Here is a 21648-nt window from a genome sequence, read left to right as displayed (position 1 = left end):
TATTTTTAATTCAAGTATAGTTAATATACAGTGTTATGTCAGTTTCAGGTGTACAAAGTAGTGATTCGACAATTCTGTGCATCACTCATTACAGTGCTCATCATAAGTGTACTCTTTTTTTTTTTTTTTTTAAGATTTTATTTATTTGAGGGAGAGAGAGCACAAGCAGAGGGAGCGGCAAGCAGAAGGAGAGGGAGAAGCAGGCTCTCCACTGAGCAGGAAGTCAGACACAGAGCTTGATCCCAGGACCCCAGGATCATGACCTGAGCCGAATGCAGACACTTAACCACTGAGCTGCCCAGGCGCCTCCATCACAAGTACACTTTTAATCCCCTTCCCTATCTCATCCATGCCTCCCACTCACCTCCCCTCTGGCAACTACCAATTTATTCTTTATATTAGGAGTCTGGGGTTTTTTTTTTTTTTAATCTCTTTTTTCTTTGTTCTTAAATTCCACTTATGAGGGAAATCATATGGTATTTCTCTTTCTCTGACTTATTTCACTTATCATTATACCTTCTAGATCCATCCATGTCATTGCAAATGGGAAGATTTTATTCTTTTTATGGCTGGCTAATATTCCTCTGTGTGTGTGTGTGTGTGTGTGTGTGTGTGTGTGTAATCAATAGTGAAATTACTGGATCATATGTTAATTCTATTTTTACATTTTTTGAGGAACATCCATACTGTTTTCCCCAGTGCTACACCAGTGTGCATTCCCACCAACAGCACACAAGGGTTCCTTTTTCTCCACATCTTCACCAACACTTGCTATTTCATGTGTTTCAGCCATCCTGACAGGTGTGAGGTCATATCTCGCTGTGGTTTTCCATTTGCATTTCCATAATGATGAGTGATGTTGACGATCTTTCCATATGTCTGTTGGCCATCTGTAAGTCTTCTGTGGAAAAACGTCTATTTGTGTCTTCTGTCCATTTTTAATTAGATTATTTGTTTTTGGTGTTGAGTTAATAATAATCATTATTATTGAAAAAGTATTGTGAAAGCAAACTGCCATATTTATTATTGGGTAATAACAGATATTATTATCTCAACACCAAAAGTCACTTTCCTCTAGTCTGTGTTGGGGAAGAGGACTGTCGTAGATCTCTCCAGCGTTTTCCTTCCGTCTCCATTGGTTCTCTACATCCCCTGCACCTCCCATAGTCCCCAGCTCTACCATAGACAGGAAATGCTCCGTGCATGGTGGTTACAGTGTGGAAACTATAGACTCAGGCACCTTGAAGTGATGTTATCAAATCTACACAATTGCAAGCAGAAGGGTAAATGTGGGTCAAGCCCACTTCCCCTTTGCCTTATTCCTTTCTTTCCTACACAACACAATCACAACCATGCAAGAATGAAAAAGTAGTTCAGACTTCCCTGTGACTTAGCAACAACTAAAGAGAATTACAAAAGAGACAGAGATTTTTTTAAACTATACTTCATCAAACTATCCTCTATTACAATAAAAGCTCCAGAAGAAATCGGTCCTTTCTCTACTGTCCCCTTAAAGACATAGTCAAATTCCCAGTCTTGCTTTGCAGAACTCAGCGTTGCCCATTATTTTTGCGTATCTGCTAAGAACATTTGAACCCACCTTTTGGGAAATATAAATCTACCTACTTGAGGTTTTAGTGCCTTTTTCTGAAGGAATATTTCCCCAAGGCTGAGTTGTTCAGTCTAGACTAACACTCCACTGGGGCTAAATGAGGACAATAAGAGTAGACTTGGGTATTCTGTGTCCACTGGCCTACTAGGTCACTATAAGTACTTGAACTGGCCTCCTTTCAAGATCTCTCCACCTGGGTAAACTGTAACCATGCCTTCCTGTTCTTCTGAGTCTTTGACAGAAAGCTGTGGGACCACTCATCCTCACCACTATCCCCAGCACAGTGCCAGATCCATACAACTGCATACTTCCCAACCACAAACTCAGAAACAGGGCTTTGAAATTGATACAGAGGAAGTAAAGCATTTCTCTGGCTGACCGTCTCCATCTCTTCCACCACTCCCCAGAATGGGGTCTGTGTCTGTGTTGTGCAAAACGTGGTTAGCTCTTTCCATCAACTCCCTGCTCCTCTTTTTCCTTTCTATTCATGCCAATCCTTGTTCTATGAAGAATTATTTAAAATAGTGATTTTTTTTTTTTTTACCTTTTAATGGCTGTTCCCTTAACTACAAAAACTCCCAGCTGAAGCTTTGAAATTACTGTTCGTATTTGACCTAATTAAGTTCTTAAACAAGGTGCCTCCCTTTTCTCCTGTTACATTATTGCATTATTTTCTTCTACTTGCCCTTTTATGTAGACGTGGCATAAATGCAAAGATCTCCACTTTAGGTTTTTATTTGCCGGAACTGTGTCAGGAGATGAATACAAATTACTGTTTATCTACCAAACACTTACTTAGCACTTCTTAGGTGCCAGACAGTGTTCTAAGTGTTTTATAAACATTAGCACATTTAATCCTCATGACAACCCTATAGGTAGGCATTATTATCATCCCCACTTACACATGGGAAAATGAAAGCACAGAGAGGGTAAGGAATTCAATGAAAGGCGCACAGCTAGTGCGTAGCAGGATTCGTATCCAGCAGCCTTGCTCTGGGGACCATGTTTTAACCAATAGTTCATCCTGTCTGGTTGTGTCTAATAAGCCTTTTCCTCATTTTTTCTTACCGAAAGAAATTCCTGATGTAGGTGATTTTTATCATCATTTTTAGATACAGAAAGAAACAGGACTCTAAAAACCAAGTGGCTTTTCCAAGTCATAATTAGGCAGGTCTTAAATTCAAAGCAGTCTTGTAAATCCAAAATCTGGGTTCAGTATACTGCCTTCTGCTTTCCTGTGTTTACTCAGTCTCTGAAGGATGAACACGAAAGAATTTTGGCTATAGAATTGTATTTCCCCACCTGACTTTGGAGTCAATACAATCATTTGATCAGGCCTCTAATGCAAAGCACATGTGCCCAGAGTGTCCTATAAGGGGGTCCATTTTGTAAATTACAGAGAAAGGCATAAAATATCTCCACATAAAGTAAGCAGGGATCAAGGTTTCCATATTTTTATGAACATAGTGATACACCCTTAACTGAAATCATATTTTCTCCCTGTAAATGAGGATAAAAATTACATTTTTGACCTTTGAATCATTGGATCTTGTATTTATTTTATATATTTCCCAAAAGAATTCACAAAGATTGACAGTCATGTGAGCTGCTCCTAGAATGAAATAATATTTTTTTAAAAAATTGGCATGTAATAGATAAGCAGTAACTGCTTCTTTATGGGCTGGACTATTGAACAATTCATACTTTGATCATTATTTCACAATTTATGACTTCTGAGAGGCCATTTATCACTACCTCCTAAATGATTTTCCAAAACAAATGCAAATAAAAGAAAAGGGAAAAAAATGACAAGAATAATTTACTCCAATCTTTTTGATGGGATCCTGATTGTCATATTGATCTCCCCCATATCATAATAGTCATGATTAGCCTAAGGTAAAGACAGCAGAGATGCTATATACATTTCCTATACTGAAACTTGAGCTCTTCTGAGTTCAAGTTTCCCACCTTTGCACCACAGACCTCCTTCTAGAATCAATCACAATATATTTATTAAATACCTAATATGCCCAAAGCACTGTATTGAGCATTAGAGATTCAGAAAAATAAGACATGGCCCCTGGCTTTAAGAAGTGTGTGGTTTGTTGAAGAAGACAGACTTACAAACAAATGCAAAGAATACTGTGAGACAAGTATTGGTAAAATTATCTCTAAGAGACTGAGGCAGCACGAAGGGGGACTGATCAATGGACCAGAACTGTCAGCGGTAGCTCAGAGGGGGATTTCTCACTTTTTAGCCAGGCCTTGAAGCAGGAGTAGGAGAGAGTTGAACACTACCTAAAAATTAGTATTTCGGTGTAGAAGATTTGTCAAGGACCAGAATATAGAACAATAGAACACCTTGTAAATATGAAAATAGTTTGGACTTAGAGTCACCATTCCTAACAGTGGGACACTATTAAAGAATTTAAGTGGAAGAATAATATGATTGAGTTTCCCTTTTGGAAAAAGCAGGATGATTACAGCCATCCATTACAGATGGATAACAGAGGATGTATCCAGAGACCAAGGCCACAGACAACGAGGTCCATTAGAGATTATTCTAAGAGCCTACAAGGAAGACATTCACGAATAAAACCAAGATGGAGGACAGAATTTAGATAATACATAAACAGATATAGAATTGGTAGATGAGGAAGAGAAAGAAATGAAGCTGACTACTCACTAGTGTAGCTGCTGCAAATACATCAAAGTGTTTTCAGGGGATTTATTATCTCAAATAAGCCCAAGTGTATACATCAGGTGAGCCCACGATTGGTCAAGTAACCAAGTCCCTCAAAATCCAGGTTCCTTTTCTTCCATCTTTCCACTGTCCCTACTGCTCACAGTCACCCTGGAGTGCTGGCTCATAGGTGCAAGCATTGCATGTGGACACACCACTATGCCACAGCATGAAAAGGGAGCATGTACACGAGTGCCTCTCTCTCAGAGTGAAGAGAGCCTTTCCCAGAAGCCCTCAGATCTCCCAGCAAGTCTCATGACCAGACCTGAGGCAAATGCCCTTGCCTAACCCAATCACTGATAGAGGAAACGAGGCCACCACGGAGCAGCTTGGGTCAGTATGACTCAGCTGGGACTGGTGTCTGCCCTTCCTGGAACGCTGGAAGGGTACAGACCAGAGTGAAATCCTGTGTCTCTAAGGAAGAGTCAGAAAAGAATGAGGACCAGGTAGGAATGAACCTTGTCTGCTACGGGGAAGATGATTAGTTTGGCAGCTTTTCTTCTGGTCTAGTTGTGGAGGCTAGGCATGCGGGGGACGGACAAACTGTAAAAGTAAGGTGGAAAGTAGAATTTCCCAATACAGAAAACTCAAGGGATCCATGTTTTTGCTGACTCAGAGGATAAAACAGACATATTGCATCATTTTAAATTTTAGAAATGAAAAATTCAGCCCCCAGCCCAGTGTTTGACCTGCATGGTTCCTAGCCCTAGATGCTCATCAAATATCTGAATAATGGAAAGTCATTCACCTTTTTTTTTTTTTAATACCAGGCTATCACAGGCTATATAGACTGTTTCTTTATATAAATCCCCTGAACTCCATTCCTTTTATATACACTCCTTTCACTCCCTTCCTGACCTGAAACTGTACCTGTCAAATGATTCAGTTTTTACTTCAAAACCAGCCCACTTTCAAATGGGATTTTCCAAAAAGTAGAAATTGTGAAGCTTCTCTACCACTAGATATTTTAGTAGAATGGAGATTCCGAGGGCATATTATATACTTTTTGCAGCTTCAAACCCCGGTCTTCTGAGTCGTTCTAACATCCTGGGGACTTCTCTCTAACTGCGTAGAAATATTGCTAATGTTGCTTGAAACAAAAATGTGTTCTCCTGTGATTAACACTAGTCCAACTCAATTGTTCGTCAGCTTTATTATCACTGAATAAACTAAAACCTTACGGTGAGCCTAATGAATATATGTCTTATTCAAATAAGTCTGGTTGAATTTGATGTTCTTTATACAGAATCACACTCGCTGGAACACGTTGCCTTAGTTCATAATGTAGAAGAATAAAATTCTTTCTGTTGGTTTGCCATTGCGTGAAGAACCATAGTAAGAGTGCCGACTCTTTTGTTGTACTCTGCATAACATTAACCAGAGCATTCAATAAACAAACTATATGGGGGAAATTCCCTCATTTAGCAGGCATCCAATTTAATTGATAGTTTAGGGTTTTGACTCTTCTCTAGATGAGTCAACAGACAAAAAAAAAAAAAGCCCAGAAAGCTTTGCTGTGTATTGGTGATTTTCCTCAACCTTGAAACTTATCCATGAAACACTTGGTAAAGCCCCTTTGTTGTAACATAAAGGTCAGCTTCATTGTCACTGTTTTTCTAACGTGCTATTTATTGAACAAATCCTTTTTATTTCCCCCCTCTTAAAAAGTTCAAGTTGGAATGCGCTAATGTGATAAACTGTTGACTTTCATCTTGGTCACCCAATTCCGCAAAGTCAAGTGATCAAAGACTAAGCTATTTCTCACCTCGCTTTAATCTTACTGCCTCCATGGAAGACAGAAGATACATAGTCACACAGATCTTCAATTACCAATATCAAGATAAAAAAGAAATGGCTCTCCTTTTCCACCTTTGAAATTATATATGGATTGATGTAAAATAAATTTCAGAGCCTCAAGTACTTGCTTGCTTTCTGATCACAAACAATGGGTTCTGAACAAGAATAAGTGGGTTAAGGAGCAGAGGTAACCTGGTTACCAGGCAGTGTCAGTGAGCTACCAGGATAGCCCAGACAGGTTTCTACTATTAAACTCAGCTTCCGGGTGTCTAGGTGGCTGAGTCATGAAGTGTCTGCTCAGGTCATATTCCTAGGGTCCGGGGATTGAGTCCCTCATCAGGCTCCCTGCTCAGCAGAGTCTGCTTTTCCCTCTACCCTCCCCACTGCTTATGAGCCCTGTCTCTCAAATAAATAAGATAAACTCAGCTTTCATTTTGCTTTTGGATTAGATTAAAAATGTATTGACAAACTATGATTTGTATTTTCCCAAGAACCTAAATAGCAGATATATATAGGTAAGAAAATTAAAAGATTATTAAAAATTACAACTGTATGTAGTCCTTATCTCAAAATAAAAAGTTTAATTTAAAAAATTATTTAAAGAAATCTAAAATTGTAAAGAGGTAGAAACAATCTAATATATTGCTCTAGAACAGAAACCTATGGAAAGAAAATTCTAAGACCATTGTGACCAATGTCCCCTTTGAAATTTTAATTAGGAAAAAAGGAAAAGCCTCTGAACAACTCTCCTTTGCACATGGGCTGCTTTCTCTTCAACCTGGTTAGAGTCATCATTGCTCTTTGGGGAAAATTGCCCTTTTACTTGCCTGAATTAACAAAAATAATTGCTTATTTTGTATCTGTCTTAAAAATAACTCCTTCAGAAAACCCTTTCTTCTCTGTTCCATGGCAATATTTGGGATATTTATTCAAGACTTAGAATCAATCCAAAGCTGTATCTGAGGAGAATCCTGATTCCTTTCATTCATTTCTGTGCTAGGATACAGTGTTCCCTGCATTCTGGACAAGCAGAGATCCGTGCTGCCTTGTTTTCACATCTCTAACAGTAAAACTGACTTTCCCACCCACAATTGATTTAAATTCCAAAGCTTGGAGACCATCCATTCACCATCAGTCAGCATATTAGAAAACCATCTTTCTGGGGCACCTGGGGGGCTCAGTCAGTTAAGCATCCGACTCTGCTTAGATCATGATCTCAGGGTCCTGTAGTTGAACCTCTGTGGAGCCCCGATTTGAGTTTGCTACCCCATCTTCCCCTTCCCCCATTCATGCTTGTTCTCTTGCTCTCTCAAATAAATAAATAAAATCTTAGAAAAGAAAAAGAAAATCAGCTTCCCATGGTTTTGTGGTGTGGATTTTTGGTTTTGGTTTTGGTTTTTTGGTTTTTCTAGAGAGTTACCCCTTGAATTGTCAATTATGCAGATATTTCTACTGCCAGTTGAGAGAGTGATTTGAGGGAAAATATTGAGTAACTTATCTATCCATGTATTTATATCCTAGGTCATGGGTTCATATCATAATGATCTACTTCCTTCTCGAGCTGCCTTCATTAAATTGTATTACTTGTCCTTTCCTTTTATTGGACTTGGTTTTAACTGGTCGTATGTAATAGGTTTCAACATGTGGGTGGTGACTATAATACATTTAATCTCCCCTCTCCATGTAAAAGAGTTTAATGTCAAAAAAACCTTTATCTCCCATGATAAACTGTAATGTTTATTACTTTCATATTTTAAAAAAAGGTATGTAACCAACTAGACATATTTCTCATTTTTGCACTGGCTGCCAGGAAGCCAAATATAAATCAACAAAAGACCTCCAGCTCTTAGTAACAATAACTCTTATGGTTACTTATCTCATTGTTATAACTTGGGTCTCTTTTTCCATTTCTTTTTTTTATTTGCCTTGCGATTATATTTTCTGCTTTATGCCCCCAAAATCTTCATTGGAAAGAGACAGTGTATAATTAATTCAACAATTTAAGTATTCTTATTGGGTATAGTAATTATTTTAATTTTAAAATATATGAAAGGTTTCATTAAGGAAATACTAATTAGACATCTGAAAACAGGGTAAAACAGAAAAGAACATGGTGGATTGCAGTAGACATTAAGCAATCATTAGTAAAAATAAAGGTTTTTCTCTAGCAACGAGGCTGATGAGAAATATTGCAGGAACATTTTTGAGAGGCCATGAAATAGAGAACAGTTTTGGCAACTTTTTCTCATTATTTTGACAATGCCATCTTCTTAACACTGAGTTCTATTTAGATTGTCTGCATTTCTGACTTTGCTGTTAGCTGTTGGCTTCTTGAGAATATATCCCATGATTTAGTCCTTCTAAATATGACCATGATTTAGTCCTTAGTATAATATCTGATCCATAGTAGGGCTTCGAAAAATATTTTTGGATGCCAAGTGAGTTTTCATCTCTTCAGTGGCATTACTGTGTGAAGACACTTTTCAAGGTGCTTTCTAATCCTATGATTTCAATGAACGCGCTTTAATTCATGTTGCTATAGATACCATTTCCTAAATATGATGCTTGAGACAGTGTCTTGACTCCAGTCATTTTGTCTGTGAATGGGTCATTAAAAGAAGCCTACATCCAAGCATTTGTCTCAATGTTGATGAAATGTATCAAAATCAACTCTCAAAAACAAACCATCATTTTTAGAAACCAAGAAAAATTAATGTAATATATTTAGGTGTTTTTTTTTTTTTTTTTTACTTCACCAGCTTTTGCTAAAAATGACTGTCCGTCAAATGTAAAGAGAATTTGAAAAATTGTTTCAAACCAAATCATTATACTGGATTTTAGTTTTGAGAAGTCATACTTTCTAGAACAGTCTAAATCCTTCTTTGTGGTTTTATATTCCTTAAGTCAGGTGCTTGCTCTTGTCAAGCTGTGAGGAGATTGTAATCTCATTAAGAAATGAGGGGAAAGGTTTAAAGCAGTGTTAAAGGGCAATCTAATTACTTTATGAAATATGAGATGTGTACAAGACCCACAGACAAAGGTTCTTAGTTTTAATAAAATTTCTGTCTGGTTTCAATAAATGAATAAATGAATTCTATTGATGAATTTCATATTTATACACACACACACACACAAACACACACAAGGTATATATACATATAGATTTTCCCCCCTAGAACAGAAGTTTCCCCAGTGGAGGAATTTTTATGTTTTGTGCACTGATGTATTTCCAGGTACCTAGAATACATGCCTGACATATATCTATTCTCATTAGACATTTGTTGAATGAATATAAAATATCATGCTGAGGGAATGATAGCATTTCATTATTAGCTCTATCTCAGTCCAACTAATTTTTTCCCATTATTTGATATCATCTACATAAAATCATTGAGACAAGGATCCCAGGAGTAAAAATATGGAACATACAAGCACCTCCCAGGACAGTCAGCAGTGAACATTCTTGTGTGGTGCCTTCTTTTTTTTTTTTTTTTTTTTTTTTTTTTTAGATTTTATTTATTTATTTGAGAGAGATAACATGCACATGAGCGAGAGGTATGAAGACAGAGGGAGAAGCAGACTCCCTGTTGAGCAGAGAGCCCAATGAGGGACTCGAGGCCAGAACCCTGAGATCATGACCTGAACTGAGGTCATGGCATATGCCTCTCCCATATGGCAGAGGCATAACCAACTGGGACACCCAGGCGCCCCCTGTGTGGTGCCTTCTGAAGTTTGGAATCCCATGATTAAACAACCTCTGGAGCGTCTGGGTTTTTTAACCAGTAAATCAAATGTTTAGAAAGGGAAAACTGCCACCGGTACCATCCTCCCCCTACAACCGACTGTCACCCCATCCTCATTCAAACCTTCCCCCTAAACTTTCTCAAGGGAGCAAAACAAAACAAAACATAAAAATATATAAATGCAAGTCCCAAACTGAAATGAGAGTGGTGAATACACTAAAAGTATTATCTGCAATTCCGCATCCCTACCTGACCATAAATTTTGAAACTTTAGAATTATTCTTAATATTAAAAAACTCCGGAAACAATTTGGCCTCACACTCTATTTAAACTTATCTTTTCACCTTCACAGAAGAGAGGCTTCTGTTGAGAAGTCAAAGAAATCTGTTGAACCTTGTCTTTGTGCGTGAGTCTGGGCAATTGTGTGAATGAGACCCGTCCCTGATGAGTCCTCACGGACAAGGAAGAATTTAGGTACACAGTTTTTATGTCCTAATCTAGGGGTCCTCACTTCACTGAGCTTTGAGTGTTGGAGTCTAGAGAAAGCATCTGCAGGAAGGAGACATCCTCTGGACCTGAATTTAGAAACTATACATGAAGAGCTGATTCAAAAGAGCCATCTACTGAATATAGTTGTTGCAAGTTATTTCTATATGACAGAATTTCAAAGGATGAAACGGTGAAACAGCCAAACACATGAATAATAAGTTAGCGTACTGGCTCTTGGGACGGCATGCTCTTGGTTAGATTATATAATCATACATATATCATGATATATATAAAAATCATATTATGTGATATGATAGAATAGAAAGAATAGAAAATAAAGACTTTATATAATATAGTTTCAATAAAATTTCTGTTAGCTCTCATATATATATGATTCTTTGGATACACATATATGTATATATGAGCATAAAATACAGTTTTCAATGCACTTACTGCAAAGATCAGGGCCTGAGGCTCTGATTATGTCCTGAAGGACAATAGTGGGGGAAAAGCCAGTTGGTTCATATTGGTCCTAAATCAAAAAAAGCTATCAATTAGGAAAATCACCCCATCATGTTTATCCTCCCTTTGAATGAATAAGGAAAATCATTGTAGACATGGGTGACAGAAGAGGAAATGTGAACCTTAGATTTAAATAATTCACTTCCCCCAGGCTATAGTTAAAATTTAAAGATCTATCTAGCTTACGCATTAAAAAAAAAAAAACCCTGGAATCTTATATTGTGATGTTTTATCCACTTCACATATGCATTACTAAAATTGGACTATAGTTCTTAGAAAAAAGTAACAGTGCATCTGCTTTCCATGAAATCTCCCTGAAGGAAATAAATGTTTTTATTTGCTACAATGAGCTACCTGAATGCCATTCCATGCCATAATACAACACGACAACACTTAACCTGGGGTAATTCAGCATGACAGCATTTTTTGGGCATAATTTAAATTATTTTAGATTAATTTGCCATATTAGCGAAGGTTGCATGGAATTTGCTACAGCTTTTTGAGTCTGCGTGCATTCAATATCCCATGATCCTTGGGCATCCCTTACACCCAATACGAGCTCTAACAAAGTTCTTGTGAGAAGACACCAGGGAGCAGCCAACTGGAGTCTCCTCCTGGTAGAGGACAGAGTGGGATTTCATAAATGCTCCCTGGGGGTCTCAACACATTTGGTGGCAGGAGTCAAGAATCATTTTTCTCTCTGCACCCAGAGGCAGTTGTAGCACAAGACACAGTTGTATGGGAATTGGCTGTAAGTCCCGTAGCGCCAAACACATGGACGTGTTGACATACAAGTGTGCAGCCCAGTGCCCAGCATAGGGCTTTAATGTGTGATGCACATCACTGTCAAGTTGGGAGAAGCCTCCAGAGTTATAAAGAAAGAGAAATAATTCTCAGCCTTCTAATGCAAGCTTAATGGAAAAGAGTGGCTGTGCGGGAGGCACCCAGGAGCCAGCACCTCCCTGGACTTCAAAAAGACTGCTAATCTCATTATATGCGGATGTTTGTATTTTAACCATGTTTTAAAATATAAAGTAGGAGTTGGATTCATATCTGTTGTCAACCATGGAAGCAATTTAGAGGTAGAAAGACTAGAGTAAATGCCTTTGCGCTGGCTGCTCCCACCATTCACTTCTATCCCTAGGGATAATGACTAGTCATTGTTTCTTGCTTTATTTTGGGGTTAGGCCTAAACATTTAAACTTAATATAACCAAATGGTTTAATGATTCTTCTAATAGGACTCATTCATGGTTGAAAATTCAATTATATCCATCATATCCCCATTATTTTACAGATCTCTAGCACGTCCCTCTTGTAACTATTTTATCAGCAACTCTTGAGATACATTACTGCAGTGCATCTGACCCAGGAATAAGAACTCCTTCTTAACATTTGAAATGTTGTGATTGCCTGTAGGTAATTGCTCTGTCTTTATAATCCATGGATTGAAAAATAGGAAAAACAAAAATCTACAGGGAAGCCCACAACACTTTAAAATGAATTCACATTTTTCTTATCACCAGGGCATAGGTACACATTTGAAAAATATAATAGTACCTACATGTACCAGACATGATTTATTTAGGCTGCAAATAATGATTGGTGTACAGATGGATTTTTGGATCAGATCCCATGATGAAAATTAATTCATCAATGCTGACTACATCCACTCACTCCCTCCACACCCTCAGAGACACAGACACACAGACACACACCCCAAGTTGGGAACTAACAGCATCAGACTATAGAAACTTTCCATCAGGCAAGGCAGTTCATTTAAAGTAAACCCTTAAAAGATTGCAGTGAAGCAACACTGTTCTAAATGGGTCATCATTTAATTTTTAGATATTTACGTGTTTTGAAGAGCAAATAGGCTTTCTATTCCAAAATAGCTCAATTATGTTTTGATTGCAACATCAGATTTTCCAAGGATCTTGGATCTCAAATACTGTAATCATTTATACATAAGTTGATAATTGCCTTACAAAAATAAAAACTGTTGCTGCGGTGGTATAGTGTGGGCATATGTGGTATTTTATCATCCTCGAGATCTCACAAATGCAGTTGGCTCTATTGATTTCAGAACACACATTATTTGATTCTGCATGATTTCAGGTACTGCATCTCCCAGGTAAGGAAGAGAAGAAAATGGGCTGATGCCTGTGCCCCTGGCAGGACCTTGGGGGGCGTGGGAGGAATGGGCTTGCCGTAGCTCACCCATCTCTGAGATTTAGCAGGTGGTTTTGCTCAGCATAGTGAGCTCCATTCGCTTCCTGCACAAAGCCTTCAGAAATGAAAGAACATGCAGTACATCTACCCAAAAATCCCCAAGGAATGCCTTTAAAAAAAAAAAAAGTACACTCTGAGTGACCTATTTACGCCCTCATTCCATCATACATGTCATGATCCCATGGAGTAGTGGGCCGGTCTATGTATGCGTTTAGCCTGGGCAAGAGCTGTATTTTACTTTAATGGAGGCGTATTTCACAGGTCCTTTTGTACTTATTACCATTTTTTTCCAGGGGAAATGTATTACAAGGAGCACACACACAGTTGCCCTGATTTGTGACTTTTCTCAAATTTTTCTTTTTATTTTTCATTGAAAGAGAAAAATGAGTGGATTGGTTTTTAGGTTTTTAAGAAATCAGACCAAGAAGGTTTTAATGGAAGGAACAGATGGACTGCATCTTTGGGGCTACTGTTTCACTAAGTTTAATGCATATAAGGACCAGGTAAATTGTTAATGTAACTTTCAACTGTAAAATTGATCATTCTAGCTATCTGTGCACTACAGAGCACATCTGTGTTTACTGCCTACCGTTTAAGTAACATCCAGCTAAGCTTGCTAAGCTTAGTAGGTCCCACTTCTTGCCCCACACAAAGAAAACACCACATAGATCCAAAGGAAGTTTATCAGACAATTTTTAAAATAGAAGTTCGGAGAGCTCTGCACATATTGCCCAAGGTCGTTGATTGTTATCTTCGGAGAAAAATAGTTTTTCTCCTAGATCTGTCCAGTTAAAGCATATAGCTTCCTCCTGCAAAGAAATCAGGCGATAACACAAGAAGAAAACGTGAGGGTGTAGTTCACCCACCCTGTTCTCAGCAACAGAGTGGGCGGCTTAAATATTAGACAAGTTCAAGACAAGAGAGCAGTAAGCAGCCCAGATGACTTTACTGTCAAAGGTGTGAGGAGTGGGTGACTTCCAGGACCTTTAGGGAGAGGGCATTCTGGATAGCAAACCTTGAAAAAAAAAAATAGCATTAATCAAAGCACTAAAATAGCAGGTATAAAACAGCGTTCATGTCACAGAACTGTAGTGAAACTTGTAAGCTTTCTTCTAGGAACCTATTTCTTAAGTGTCTGAAATTCAAATTTAATCCTTCTGTGAGATCATTAGTCTATAGGCTTCACCTATTTTTATTTTCCAATTTAAAGAACTTGTGTTTTTTCACATGAGTGAAAAGAAATGATTTCTTTTATAAATTTGCCAAGGCATGAAAACACTTTAAGAGGGGCAGGTTTAACTTCTCATTCCTTTGGAAGGTCTACTGAGGAATATGTGTCCAGTTTGGAAGTAACAGATGTGCATTTTTTTTTTTTTTTGCACATCTAAGTACCCATCAAACCTAGGGTAAGAGAAGAGTTTTATGTTTCAGAAGAAAATATGCACTGTTCCCACATGGACCTATTGCTTGCCATACCGCAACTTCAGCAAGTCTCACTGATCTTGAAATACAGCCATCTCCATTCAGAATGATCCATTACAAACAAAGGTGACCTCTCTGTGAGTTCCCCCCCCCACCTCCCCGACTTCTCTCCCTCTGTAGAAGCTGCTACGGGTTCTCTGTCATGCCTCTTCTCTGGTCAATATGGTTGCTGGCATCTGCATTAAATGTGCCTGGGTATGGTAGGGAACCTCTTAAATCAGAAGGAGGAACGCTTTCTACCTACATGTCAAGTCAGGATGCTACCCTTTGAATTAAAAGGTGCTGTGGCTGCTTTGATTGTCTATAGGGCATGCACTTTAGACTGTTGGTTTTGTTTGCTATTTTTTTTAAATGGTGGTGATATATTTGTACCGACACTGGCCTATTCTCTCACCCATTATCTCTAGTGACAGATGCCATACCCATTCCTAAGAAGACCGATCTAGAATAAAATGCCTAGAAAAAGAAAGAAAGAAAAAAAAGCAAAGCAAAGCAACTGCCCACAGATAGGTCACACTGAATTTTCACTGGAACTAACTGGGAGCAGACAGTCATGTTCAAATCAGTCATGTTCAAAATCAGCAGTCATGTTCAAATTCCATGAGCTTACATGGCATGATTTACTATAACGGTATTTGCAAGATATGTGGAGCATGACCTGAAAAATCCAGCAAGGCAATAGTTGACTCAGTTAATATGCAGGCTTTGCAGAATTTCTTTGCATGCATACTTTAGAATGGTCTTAATTTTCAGAACCCACTTTGGCATCTAATAAGGCAGAGATAAAACTATAGCTAAAAAGTTTGACAGCCAAACATAAACAAGGATCTATTCATTGTTCTGTGTTTGCTTGTTAAAAAGGTAATGTTGTACCAAAATCATTTGTGAAGCAACTCATTTACACAGGCTAAACTTTTATAAGTAAACAATCCTTAGGACATTTGTATTCCTGGAAATTATCGCAAAGTTATATCAAACTTGTAAAAAGCTCATAGTGTACTAGATATTTGGAATTTCTTAATAAGACTGAAAACAGCTTGGATTTTCTTCATGCTTCTTTAAATCCCCAAGACCTAGTATGTGAATTGCTCTTAAAAGGAACATAAAAATATTGTTGAACTGTTAAAAGACTAGCTCCCATGTATTCCCTAAAATCAGGAAAAACAGGCCATGTGATTTGGGGCTCTATGCTAAATTTCTTTATCCTCACAGTATCCCCTATTTCACTAACAGAAACATTAACTGTGTTCATATTTTTTCAGTCAGAACAAGTAGAGCAACTGCTCCTAATTTTCAGTGTTCTGAACACCTCATTCAAGAGAAAAATGCATTTGACCACACACCAAGGAAGGCCTACACATGCATACATGCACGCCCACACACACACACACACACACACACACACTGCTCAGGATCTCTCTTTTGTATTTCAGTATCTTCATTACTGTACTTTGTTGTCGGACTTTTATCTCTCTCAAGAAGGATATGAGTTCTTTTGTATTTCCAACTCCTAGTAGAATACCATAAAAATAGAAAATAGTTTTGTTGACTAAAACAGTGGCTATTACAGGAGAGAAATTAAGAAGCTGATTCTAGAATCCACAGTGTGGCTGTAGCCATATTATATCAGTTCATCTAAGATCAAGATATTAAGAGAGACTGAGCTCCTACCAGGTACAAGGCTCCATGCTTACATTATGATGTATAAGACAGAGTTTATGCCCAGTGATTTATGTCATGAAAGAACAGTATTCGGAAATCCTCACTTCCTGTCTGCTTTGATTCTTGTTACAGAAACATGGCAGATGATGGAATGGAGATAGTCAATACAGAGTCACTGAATTTTAGAATCATCCACATTTTTCTTACTGTGTTTCAAGATTCTAGCCTCATGCACTAAAATCATGGCACGTTCTCCTCTGTTGAAGTCTACTATTTTTTTTCTGAAATCAGATGCCTAAGTGATGTTTTGCAAAATCTCCGGTGCCAAGATTTCAAGTAGGATATAAAGGGCAAAGCTGAGAGGAGTTTCCGTATAATTTCTCTGTGTTTGTCAAATCTTGGGTCTTCCTGTTGTCTTCTTCTTTGAAGTAAAGGACTCAGAAGAAAAACTCCAGTAGACATGCAGCCTTGTATAGAATGGTCCCCCAGAAGGTTTCTACCCCAGCCAATGGTGAAGTCTCTCACACTAGCTCCTTTCCTAACGATGTTGGTATTTGTAAGGAGGAATTGGCTTCATTCATCTTTCCTAGGAATTAACTTTAAAAAAAAAAAAAAAAAGCTGGAATGATGTTAATTGAAATTCTTTGTGTGGCTGGGTTAATACACTTAAAATCTTCTCTCACCTTACAGTATACAACTTGAACTGCCTCCAGAAATATTTAGTGACTTCATGAAACAAAGACATGTGCTGTTTTTATCATTCTACTTTATTAGTATGAATGACCATGTTTACACCTAAAGAAATGGACATACTTAAACAAAATAACTTCCATTGGCTTTTTTCCTAAGTATTTTATCCCAGATGTTGCTGGAGCATCGTCATTACCTGTTCCTTTGATCACCTTGTCACTGAGGCCCTGATGGTCAAATCGTTGAGTCGTATCTCGTAGGGCTCCTTCTGTTTCCAAGGAACTCTATTGCTTCTTTCACAAAGGCAACAATAAAGACCACTGACAAAGCAGCAAGGCTGGAAATCCTGGGATTAGAATAATACTCTGTGTAGAATAGGGAAGACCCAGTTCAGCAGAAGTTACAGCAGTCCAAGCATGGACTCGGGCCTCCCTGTGACTACATCACAGCTCCACCTCTCCCTTGCTTTCTCCCTTCCCCTCCCACCATGGCATGGGTGTCACTCCCCCGAGTACATGCCCCAGTAAACTTCCTGTGTGGATATCTCAGAGGCTCAAGGTCTCTTGCCTAGCAATCCAGCCTGTGACAGGAGAAATGGAAAATTAAGTCTGTGATCATTGAAACTTAGAGATGAAAACCCTGTTCTGTCTGCTCAATTCTTTAACTAAATAGATCAGCTACTACCTCCATCTGGTTTCCTAATAACTCACAGAACTTACCTTGGTAAGTTAATAAATAGCTCACACAGCAGCTCTTTCTGTTTTGTTCTTTTTTTTTTTTTTTTAAGATTTTATTCATTTATTTGAGAGAGACAGAGCATGAGCAGGGAGGAGGAGACAGAGGAAAAGAGAGAAGAAGATTCACCACCAAGCAGGGAGCCCAATGTGGGGCCCGATCCCAGGACCCCGAGACCACAACACAAGCCAAAGGCAGAAGCTACCCAGGCGCCCCATTTTCTCTTTTGTTCTGTCAGTCTTTATTCAAGTCCTTGGTTGCAGATAGACCACATACAAACCAGGATCGCATGTGGCCAGATTTTGACACTAGAGGATCACGGTGTAAATCCCTCCGTTGCCACAAAGTGGGCTGCAGCAAAACTGGGGAGACAAAATCTCATGTCTAAATATTATCACTACCTTCCTTCCCCTATTCTGTCACTAAAATACTTCATAACTCACTCTCATGTAGAGACACACAAAACAAATGTGATTCCTTCGACAAAAGTGGCATGGGCAGAATTCTTTTTGTTTTTTTGAGTAGGCTCCACACCCAATGTGGGTTTGAACTCACAACTTGTCTATAGGATAAGAAATCGAAAGTTGCATGTTCTACCAACTGAGCCACCCCCAGAATTCTTTTTTACCATATGAAGCTAAAAAGAAGGGAAGATAGTAATGAGATATAATAGAATAATGCACTAGAGTAGCTATTATTTTTAGGCCTAGTAAAACTGTAACTTAGATTAAGAGGTGGGTGACCAATTTTTAGTCTAGGCTATTTCCCCAGAAAAACACAACAATTTATATAGTCAATTTTCAATTATCTGCCCAAGGAGAAATAGCAATAATGGCAATTATCCAAAAGAGTAGATAATGAGCAAATTCATTTCTGTTTGACTTTGAAATATTGTTTTGTATTCCAAAACCAACTTTTGGATGTGGATGCGCTTTAAATTCTGTAAAGTTGCTATGCCTCAAACTTAAATATTAAAATTATACTTTAGAAATCAAATGGAAGAAAGTGTTTTATATTCTTCATCTTGTCTTGTACCATATATTCCTGCTTTCTATATTATTGCTGAAAGCAGATATTATTTCTTAGGGCAATGTTCATCCTAAAGTAGAGAAATTCTGCATCTATATGATTCCTGGTTTGTATTCTCCTAGCACCGATGATAATTTAATATTTTGGTTGAAAGGATACTCCCCCCTTCGGTTGCTTGGCTTAAGTTAATTATATTTATCTTTTTTGTATGTGTCAAAAACAACTAAACAGAATGGGCCATCAAGATAAGGAGTTAGGTCCAAGTAAGATATGAAATGTATAAATGCAAATATCTACCCATGAGAAATTGAGTTGGCCATACACAGACTTTCTACACCTATTTTGGCCCTGTTTTGTTATTTTTCATTCGGTGAATTCTAAACTGTATACAAAGTTACCTGACATAGGATCTGGCTCAGGTTAGCACTCAGTAAATGCTCATTCCCTTTATCCCTTGCATCCTTTTCTTCATTCATTAATGTTTTACATAAGATGCTTCATATTCATGCTTCACACACTTTAGTAAATGTTTATGTTTTAGTCCATTCTTTCTCTGTGTAGAAGATAATCATTTTGTAAAAATGAGGAATTTTTTTAAGATGCTAAAGTAAATCTTCCAGATGTCATTTTCCCAATGTCCATATCCAAGTTGTGTTTCAATTCCTAAAAGCTACCTCCACGGAATTTGAATTCTCACTATTTTTTTTAGATTTGTTTTTATTTTTATCTATTTTTATATAATCTCTACCCCGAGGGTGGGGCTCAAACTCACGACCCCGAGATCAAAAGAAATGTGCTCTACTCAATGAGCCGGCCAGGCGCCCCTGATTTATGACTATTAATCTATTAAGAGCCATAGCGTTTTATTTTTTATTTTTATTTTTTTTAGATTTTTTATTTTTTATAAACTTATATTTTTATCCCCAGGGGTACAGGTCTGTGAATCGCCAGGTTTACACACTTCACAGCACTCACCAAAGCACATACCCTCCCCAACGTCCATAACCCCACCCCCCTTCTCCCAACCCCCCTCCCCCCAGGAACCCTCAGTTTGTTTTGTGAGATTAAGAGTCACTTATGGTTTGTCTCCCTCCCAATTCCATCTTGTTCATTGATTCTTCTCCTACCCACTTAAGCCACCATGTTGCATCACCACTTCCTCATATCAGGGAGATCATATGATAGTTGTCTTTCTCTGCTTGACTTATTTCGCTAAGCATGATATGCTCTAGTTCCATCCACGTTGTCGCAAATGGCAAGATTTCATTTCTTTTGATGACTGCATAGTATTCCATTGTGTATATATACCACATCTTCTTGATCCACTCATCTGTTGATGGACATCTAGGTTCTTTCCATAGTTTGGAAGAGCCATAGCGTTTTAAAGGGTAAGCGTGAGGGTTACTAAAACTTGACCACAGCCTCTCCTGCCTTACTCTCAGTCACGTGGCACTCTCCCTTTCTAGAACAGTACATTTTCACGTAAGTCAGAAGAGTTTATCAAGCATTGCGGTGCTTCTGATTGCTTGTTTTTAGGACTCCCTTTCTTTGGTGTTTGACTTGATAAGTATTTGTTGTTTGACCAAAGTTGGCTTTTTCTCCCCTCAAAGATCTGAAGAACATCTTCAGTTGATCACTAACAAGACACTGGACAGGTGGGTTAAACAAATGGTTAAGCTAGGTAGACCTCGTTTCAAACACTGGCTCTGCTACCCACCAGGGTGAAATTAGACAAGACAGCATCTGTCAAGGTCATGGTTTTTCTCATTATTAATCTTAACACAATAATATAAAGCAAAAAGGATTGTGGTGATGCTCACAGATAATAAATATAGGCATTAGTATACATTAGGCATTCAATAAATGTTGGTGTATGTTACAAATACTAACATTTACTGAGCCCCTACCTGGTGCAAATACCTTTCTAGGCATTTTCTCTGTATTGATTCATTTACATCTCAGTACAACTCTATGATTCAGGTCGTGTTATCACAGTTTTATACATGAGACCTAGAGCGCTTAAGGCACAGTAAACAGCTGAGTCAGTATTTAGCCGACACACTTAGCCGACACACAACACTGCATCTCATATAAAGAGCAGCCTTTTAGTGGAAACCGGAGCCAGCAGGTAGTTTCAGGAGGACCCCCTCATGCCTCTGCCCATACCCGTAGCATTGCCATTCTTCACATCTGGCCACATGGCTTAAACACCACTCCAAACACAGACCTGCAGTCAGAGTGTTATTTCCTATGAGGGACCATCCTATTTTAAGTCACCCAGCTTTACCCAGCACTCATATAACTTAATTGGTGAGAACAGAAAATTATGCCTCTTGGTATGAAGTTTTATACAAATGCAACTTGAGACCCAAGGCTCGGATCAACTGAAGCCTGCTGCTAGTTGGCCTCCAGTCTGTCATGTCCACAGATCTGCTCAGATGCAGCCAGTCTCAGGGTAGCCCCAAGAAAGTGAGAAGTTGTGGGTAAAAGGGAAGGTACTCGTGCTCAGAAGCCCCAGCTCTGCCACTAACTAGCTGAGTCCTTGCCCCGCCAGCAGCCGTTTGCGTCAGCCCCTGGAACACCACCTCATTACTTGGAAATTGAAGATGTTGCATTAGATCTTAGGTACCAGACCGCCACCCATGAGCTAACCCTGACCTTCCAGGAGCCTTTGGCTTCAGCCTTGTTTGACTGGCACAAAGTTTTGCTTAATTTAATTCTACAGTACAAAACGAGAGATTTTGTACATGAAAATCCTCATTTCTGTCTTCTTTTTGAAAATCTCCAGTTGTAGCATCATCGGTTCTGTTTTTCTTTATGGCATCAGTGGAAACCCTCAGCTGGATGGGAGAGCTGGCTTCCCTCTAAGCTGAGACATGGAACTACCAGGTCGCCAGAGCCCTCCCCTCTTCC

The 21648-nt window shown here is 38.5% G+C and overlaps 1 protein-coding gene across 1 annotated transcript in view; it reads left to right on the top strand.

Moving 5' to 3' along the window:
- The window catches only part of B3GALT1 (beta-1,3-galactosyltransferase 1), a 524933-nt gene that overhangs the window by 462529 nt on the left and 40756 nt on the right, over positions 1-21648 (top strand). The gene's annotated exons all lie outside the window — the stretch shown is intronic.

This window comes from Mustela putorius, unplaced genomic scaffold (genome assembly GCF_011764305.1).
Source record: "Mustela putorius furo isolate JIRA1106 unplaced genomic scaffold, ASM1176430v1.1 tig00003869_pilon_pilon_pilon, whole genome shotgun sequence".
In the NCBI taxonomy this organism is placed as follows: domain Eukaryota; kingdom Metazoa; phylum Chordata; class Mammalia; order Carnivora; family Mustelidae; genus Mustela; species Mustela putorius.
The sequence above is the reverse complement of the archived record's forward strand: the minus strand, read 5'-3'. Positions and strand labels throughout refer to the sequence as shown.